Genomic DNA, 8,779 nt, shown 5'->3' with positions numbered 1-8,779 from the left:
CAACATAATTGTAATAACACCAGGTCATGTAATAACTTTTAATATTGTACTACTTTACACCCACTTTAGAAGTCATGCTTGTAACAACAGATAATTGTAATAACACCATGTCATGTAATAACTTTTAATAATGTACTACTTTTTCTGGATTATGTTATAAATCGCCAGATAACGTAATTGTTGAACAGATAACATAATACATTTTTCTTGATAACATAATAATATTACAGTTTTCTGTGATTATTCTGTGAATAAAAAAGTAGTAGACCAATTCGTAGAACATCTGTAGAAAAAAGATCAGAAATAGGCTGCCTGTGTTAACGCAGCCCATGTGATTCAGTTAAACCGGCAGCATGCCGACCTTACCCTGTCTCTGTCTCCCAAACAGGAGTATGTAGCTTGGTCTTGGTGGGATAGCTCAGCGCATCGGCTCTTTTCTATCCATTGCTTCTGTCTTTGATTGGTCGGCTTCGGGGAGGAGGAGGAGCGTGGTTGGCAAGGGAAATAGGTGTGGGCAATAAGTAACTAGAAGACATAGAAGAGTATAGAATAACATGAAAGGTAGAAATATAAGATGTTTTTTCCTTGTTCTTTATTTTCTTCATTTATTTAAAGGTTTCGGGCTACTACCCCGTTGGGTGTGATTTGTCTTGCTTCTTGTTTTGTTTCTTTTCTTCTTGATGGGTATCATTTGGCTTTACATGTGTTGAGTTTAAGGCTAAGTGTTTAGATCTGAGCCTGGGTCCAGGAAGGGGTCAGGTGGGGGCTTGGATAGGAACCTTGTTTTGGGTACGGGGGTTTGGGTATGGACTCGATTTAGGGTAACTAAGGGGTATAGTTGTGTAGTTTTCTTTTAGGACAGGTGTCCAGTAGGGTGGAGAGAGGAGTGTCCTTGTAATGAATGCTTCTTCAACTGTTTTTGTTAGTGATAGGTTATATTTTGCCTTGGAAATGTATTGTTTTCCTAACAGGTCCAGGCATTCAGTGATGGTTTTCATGCCAGAGATATCATGGAGGTAGGTAACAGTTAAGTTGCTTGGGAGGTGGTAGACTGTTCTGCATGACTTGTAGTTTGTTTGTTTTTGAGTTTGGCTGATGACATTACCCAGGCTGGGGAGGAGTACTCGAAAACAGGCCTGATGTAGCTCTGGTACACTTTCAGTAATGTAGTTGGAGCTGCTCCGGTACTCCTCCCACACAGGGCTTTTAGATGTTTTATTCTTATTTTTCTTTCTGTTTCGAGGTTTTGAATGTGTATTATCCATTTCATATTTTGCTGAAATGTCACCCCCAGGAACTTAGCATTTTTTTCTGTCTTTAGGTTTTGTCTTTAAAGGTGTTTAAACGGTATAATCGATCAATGCACCATCATACCAGGTCATTTAATGCTTAAAAACAAAAAAAGAATGAATAAGATATTTGGCTACAGACGTGCCATTTCTTACCGATATCTACAGCTTTGGTCCAAAAACAAATCTTGTGAAATTACTTCAACACATACTGGCTAAGCTAACAAGTGGCTAGCTTAGCTAACAAACTAGCTATGTTTGTTGCGGTGTGCATGACCAGAATGACACATCAATGAACCACCAAAGGCACACCCCATTTCTGTTTGAAAATGTAGAAAGAGGGGTTGGACAGTTTTTTGTGCCAATAGTAGACCTTTAAAGTCCAGGTAGCAGATAATGGACACGAAGGGTGGGTTGCACCAACATGGATTAACTCTTAAACTGGGTTAAATCAAGGTTTATCTATTAATCTTGTTGCACCAAATATTAAACCTAGTTTAAATTAAATCCAAGTTAAATTAAATCCTTCCTCTAATCGAAGTTTACTTTTCACTTTAAACTTAGATTAATTTTAAGCCCGTTGCTCAATTAATTAAAAAAGATATATAAACAATTAATTAAAAAAGATATATAAACTAAGCTTGGAGGTTAATTCTAAACTGCCACTTGAGATGGTTTAACTGGTAAAATAGCAGCATATCTACTGTGGAGAGACCAAAACAAGTTCCTCTGTCACTGTCGGGAGACAGGCGCAGGAATGCGTAATAGTTTTTTTTATTATACCCAAATTACAGCATGCTGTGTAAAGGCAAGGGGACGAAGACCAAACAAACACTATACAAAACACAGGGTAGAAACCCAAATAAAAGAGCGAGGAGTACCTCGAATAAATAACACAAGCGCACAATGATTAACACACGGGATGAGACCCGTAATAACGACAGGACACTGGTAAACCAAGGACCCACTTATACAATTACTAATAACTGGGAATAGGGGCCAGGTGTGCGTAATGAAAGTTCTGGAGGGATCCGTGACATCCTCAGAGAATAATTAGAGACAAGTTGAATCCTGTTGAGTTTTATGATAATTAACTTATTATTAGTAGGCTATTTACGTGCCCATTTTGTACAACAATTGAATTGGGGCTTATGATATGCCCAACCTTGGTACGAAGTATGATGTTATGTAAGTTTTAACATGCATTATAGGCATTGATATTTACCAGTTATTTATGCTTACTAAATATTTGTGGGTCAAGTTGTCCGTCGTCATCATAGGGATTATGGAGAGGGGCAAACTATTGGGGAATCATCTCGCATATTTTTTGGGTGATAGGATCAATTCCCTTGGACGGAGGCCCCCCTCCGATTTGGGTCCCTCTTCTCTTTAATCCGTGTTGATCCATTACATTTGTCGCATAAAATGGTCCAGGCAGTCGTGTTGTCTGACTTTTTATCTTCCAGTACGTTACTAAATTCCTCCATCAGCTCCGACAAGAGTTTTTTTTTCATAAGCAGAGACATTTTAACTTATTTGACGTGGCATGATCAGGTGGCTAGCGGACAAATAATAAAATGGCTAAATAACATTAAGTAATGACAATAATAAATCATATTGTATGCTAGCTAGCTTGGTTTATAAACTAGCTAGCTACAATATCTAACGTTAGCTAACAGATTAGTTTTCTGTCTAGTACTGGCAAATAACGGATTTTAATTTCAAATCAACCAACCCATGAGAACCTTTCACGATGGAGTTGCAGTAGTTCTAACCTAATATTGTTATTAAGGAAGAGCAACTTTGTGGCCTCATTTGTCAGGTAGGCTAGCTACTAAGTTTCAACTCACGAGATACCTCATGTATTGGTATAACATGTCACTAGTCATAGTTTAAAACCATTAATCGTAGATTTACTTATCCAGATTTAAAATTAAGCGGTGCAACACATCTCTGAATAATTATAAACCTAGATTTACAAAACCTAGATTAGCTCTAATTCTAGATTAATTTAAACCCTATTGGTGCAACCCACCCATTGTCTTTTGTTTGGAAAGCACCTGATTACGTTTAGAAGTAGTCCTATAGGCTACCTGGCATGCGCGCAAATGTAGGCATATATATGTGCCCATCTGACAGTATTTCTGATTTGGCTTAACTCACCACCACTAATGAGCTGTGGAGCTTCTCAAAGTAATGTTTTCTTCACCTGTTGTGGAAATTCTAACCAACTGTGAGAAACTTTGTAATTTCTTCAAACAATCAATCTTCATTATAAGATTTGCAAAAATGGAGCAGTTTAACGATCGCACAACAGGTGCAACAGTCAAGAGCCCATCAAACAAGTGTCGGGTCTCAGCCTTTATATGAAAGTTCATTCATTAACTTAGGATACACTACAGACTTGTATGCTGTAGCCTAGTGGAGACCAATATCTATCTTGTGTTATTAAGCTATATAAAACTGTTGTTGATGTGTATAGCTGCATTTCAGATACATTTTTGTACATTTGAATGTTGCAGTAATAGGACCTAGGCCTACAGCGTTTGAGCGATCGTGAGAGAACATTATTTTAGATAGCAAGCCCTGATCCCAATGACTCGACTTCCCCCACATTCACAGCATTTGTTTGTTGTATTACCGGCTCAAAATGACCAGAAGCAAAAAACTTTATTTTGAGCCTGTACATTTTTTTTTCTTTTGAGCCTGTAATCGAAACCACAAATGCTGATGCTCCAGATACTCAACTAATCTAAAGAAGGACAGTTTTATTGCTTCTTTAATCAGAACAACAGTTTTCAGCTGTGCTAACATATTTGCAAAAGGGTTTTCTAATGATCAATTAGCCTTTTAAAATTATAAACTTCGATTAGCTAACACAACGTGCCATTGAAACACAGGAGTGATGGTTGCTGATAATGGGCCTCTGTACCCCTATGCAGATATTCCATTTAAAATATCTGCCATTTCCAGCTACAATAGTCATTTACACCATTAACAATGTCAACACTGTATTTCTGATCAATTTGATGTTATTTAAATGGGCAAAAAAGGGATTTTCTTTAAAAAAAACAAGGACAAGTGACCTGAAACTTTTGAATGGTAGTGTAGGTCCTGGATTGCAGGAAGCTTCGCCCCATCTACTGGGCCGTACACACTACACTCTGTACGGTCAGATGCCGAGCAGTTGCCATACCAGGCAGTGATGCAACCGGTCAGGATGCTCTCGATGGTGCAGCTGTAAAACTTTTTGAGGATCTGGGGACCCATGCCAAATCTTTTCAGTCTCCTGAGGGGGAAAAGGTTTTGTCGTGCCATCTTCACGACTGTCTTGGTGTGTTTGGACCATGATAGATCGTTGGTGATGTGGACACCAAGGAACTTGAAACTCTCGACCTGCTCCACTACAGCCCCATTGATGTTAATGGGGGCCTGTTCGGCCCTCCTTTTCCTGTAATCCACGATCAGCTCCTTTGTCTTACTCACACTGCCAGTTCTCTGACCTCCTCCCTATAGGCTCTCATCGTTGTCGGTGATCAGGCCTACCACTGTTGTGTCGTCAGCAAACTTAATGATGGTGTTGGAGTCCAGTGATTTTTCCATAGAAAATAGATGCGACAATTCCCTGCTATTGAATCAAACTAGTCTAATCCGGGCCATCAGTAGGCAGGTTTCCATTGACCCAGGTTTATTCAACAAAAGCAATGTTGCAAAAAATAATAATTGTGACATGTGTAAAGGAAATGGCAGATGTAGTACAAATTTTCTAAAGATCAAAAACATTTGATCAGTTCCACAGGGGTGGATTTTTCTTTTGTCAAACTTTCTTTATTGCAACAAGTGATGATGGAAACGGTGTTTTTCAAATGAATGATGATTGCCAAATATTTTTTGAAGGTTACACGGGGCACGGATGTCATCGCGTAACTATAAGATCCACTCCAAATGTAATTCTAAAAGCCTACTGGTTTGCAAAATCCTAAATAAATAATGTTTCTTTGCAGGACAATGATGGCTCTGACTTTCAAGAATTCCTGAATTGCTTCGCCTTGCTTTTATGGTTGGCTGGCAAGTTTCCCCATCCAATTATCTACAGGAGTGCAAGTTTTACCATGGCACGGACCGTGGTGATACGTTGTCACGAGAATCAGTGGCATGTATTCAAAAAATTTACCAAGAAAAAAACATAAAATAATGTAGCTTTTGGCATTGAATGCAAGGGATGCCAATTTGGCCTCCCTTGATACAATAGTATACAATAATAGCCATTCAGCATTGAGCTTAATTGAGTGAGCTCAACTGTGAATGGTCCTGGTGCATCAAAAAAAAGTGTCAAGTTTGGCCAGTTTGGATTTGGCTTCACACCAATCATATCGAGAGCAAAACGTAATTGACAGAAAAATCTTGAATTGTTGCATCTTGTTGTGTTGTTGTCCTCCGGTGGCTAGCTAGCTAGTTAAAATTGTCCCTTTCCTAAATTAGCCATTGTTGGAGATAGGGATTTGGATTTGTGGATTTACTTAATTCTCTGTACTATCCAATGATTATAACGGCGATTATGATCCAACCATAAGAGGGTGGAAGTTTAATATGTAGCTAGCTGTAGTAGGCTAATGTTAACTACCTGGCCTGGCGCATTGTTGCCCATGAAAGTAAGTTAGGCTAGCGAGCAAGCATTTTAGCCAGGTAGCCTAGGACAACAACAACTAAAAACATGTACTGTATGACAGAGTCTAAGTGTAACGGATGTGAAATGGCTAGCTAGTTAGCGGGTACACGCTAGTAGCGTTTCAATCAGTTACGTCACTTGCTCTGAAACCTAGATGCAGTGTTGCCCCTTGCTCTGCAAGGGCCGTGGCCTTTGTGGAGCGATGGGTAACGATGCTTCGTGGGTGACCGTTATTGATGTGTGCAGAGGGTTCCTGGTTCGCGCCCGTGTTGGGGCGAGGGGACGGTTTAAAGTTATACTGTTACATAAGCATAGGTAATTTTATTATGTTGAAATGGTGCTGGAATAATGGAGGCAGCTCCTGTTTTCTTTGCGACTCGCAGTAACTCTCCGTGGTTCTAAATTAATAGTTGTTTAGTAGTCCAAAAATGTCAGAAACATTAACTTGCTTGACCATGCTGTAGGCCAAGTAACTGTTTGCTACATGCAATATGCTTTGTGGACTTCACTGGACAGAGGTTGCTCTCTGGTTTTGTGATGAAACAAAGATGTGGTTTACTTTATTCTGCCAGTTTGTCTATATATCATGGTTGCAAGGTATACGAACTAACAGGTTATAGAGCAAACAGCGCAATTATCACAACACATACTGTAGTTTGTAATATGACTTTTTTTCTGGCTTGGCTTCCCCAGTGATTTTACCCGCGTGCCAATACTGATGAGAATTATTAGGATATGGCAAATATTTGTCAGTTATTGCATTCTACCCATGCTGGCTTTCGGGGACTACCTGAGACATGAAACAGATTGGTGGGGTGGGGTGGGGGGGGGGGGGGGGGGGGGGGGTATACAGGCTGTCACCAATTTATTAATGCTCAATTTGCCTAAATGGGTAATGGAAACACTTCAACCACTAATTTTTTATTCAACTCTGTAGTTTTTTGCGGGAAAAATGTAATATTGGTGTGACATCATTAATACCAGCTGTTTTCATCGACAGAAGAGAGTTAAGTAGAAACGTACCCTAGCAGGCAATTGTCACATCTCTTTTCTAGGCAAATTTTCTAAGTGTGGTCATAAAAAAATCACTGGACAAGCTAATTGAAACATAGCTATACTGAACAAAAATATAAAAGCAACATGGAACAATTTCAAAGATTTTACTGAGTTACAGTTCATATAAGGAAATCAGTCATGTGAAAACCATAGATTAGCGCCTAATGCATTTTTCACATGACTGGGAATACAAATATGCATATGTCGGTCACAGATGCCTTAGAAAAAGAAGGGGCGTTGATAAAAAAATCTGTCAATATCTGGTGTGATCACCATTTGCCTCATGCATATTTCCAAGATGGCGTAGCAGCAAGACGTGTTTGTTTTTGTCCCGTGGAAATATTCAACTTTTTTCGTTTTTCTGTATACATTTCAATATCTTTTTCCATTTTTGATTTTAAATATACCTTCCTGCAACCCACCTCAACCAACTTGGTACAGATCTGCTATTTAAAAAAAAAAAAAAAAACATAATTCTTTACCTTATAACTGAAACCACCAGAAGCTAGCCTTCAGAAGCTAGCCAGCTAATTAGCTTCTAGCTCTTTAGTCATTGTTAGCCACTGCTAGTAGTCTTTACCTTTAGCACAGACACCAGCTACTTTAGCCCGGATAGCCTGGAAAATATCTGCCAGTCTGCACAGCGCAATATCAGCCCTGAGCATATCGGATTGCTTTCCCCCCCCCCACTACATCACTTGATTCCTGCCGCAAACTCTGGACCATTACACGGGATCATCACAGCTAGCTAGCTGCTACCGAGTGGCTATCGTGGCTAACACCCTTGTCCAGAAGCAAGCAACAGTTAACCTCGAGCTAGGCCCATTCCCCAGACTAGCAAATGAACTACACCAAGTACAATACCTCTCTTGCCAACTGGCCTGGACCCTTTGTCGACACGGAGCCCCGCCGATCCATCACGACTGGTCTGCTGACATATTTCGGCCGATGTTCTCTCAACCGGCCCCTGCATCGTTGATGTCGGTGAGAACCCAGCTACTAGCCCCGGCCCGCTAACTCTCTAAGCGCTGTGTCTCCCGCTCGCCCAGCCTGTTTCGTCCATTGCTGCTTATTGGATCCTATGATCACTCGGCTACACAGCTGATGCCTACTGGACTGTTCATTAACACGGTACTTCATTTTGTTTATCTGTCGGCCCCAGCCTCGAACTCAGGCCCTGTGTGTAGCTAACTGACCCTCTCTGCCCATTCATCGCCATTTACCCGTTGTTGATTTCTTAGCTGTTTACCCATTGTTTTCTTAGCCCTCCCAATCAACACCTGTGATTGCTTTATGCCTCCCTCTAATGTCAATATGCCTTGTATACTGTTATTTAGGGTAGCTCTCATTGTTTTGCTTTACTGCAGAGCTCCTAGTCCTGCTCTACATGCCTCGGTTAGCTCCTTTGCCCTTGCCCCACTGAGGCTAGGAAACACTGTCGCCACCGATAAATCCACGATAATTGAGAATTTCAATAAGCATTTCTCTACGGCTGGCCACGCTTTCCACCTGGCTACCCCAACCCCGGCCTACAGCTCTGCACCACCCGCAGCCGCAGTAACTGGCCCAACCCCCCCCCCCCCCCCCCCCCCCCGCTTCTCCTTCACCCAAATCCAGACTGCTGACGTCCTGAAAGAGATGCAGAATCTGGATCGCTACAAATCAGCTGGGTTAGACAATCTGGACACTCTCCTAAAATTATCCGCCACCATTGTCGCAACCCCTATTACTAGTCTGTTCAACCTCTCTTTCGTATCATCTGAGA

Source organism: Salvelinus fontinalis, chromosome 4, assembly GCF_029448725.1.
Source record: "Salvelinus fontinalis isolate EN_2023a chromosome 4, ASM2944872v1, whole genome shotgun sequence".
Classification (NCBI taxonomy): domain Eukaryota; kingdom Metazoa; phylum Chordata; class Actinopteri; order Salmoniformes; family Salmonidae; genus Salvelinus; species Salvelinus fontinalis.
Note: the sequence above shows the minus strand (reverse complement) of the source record.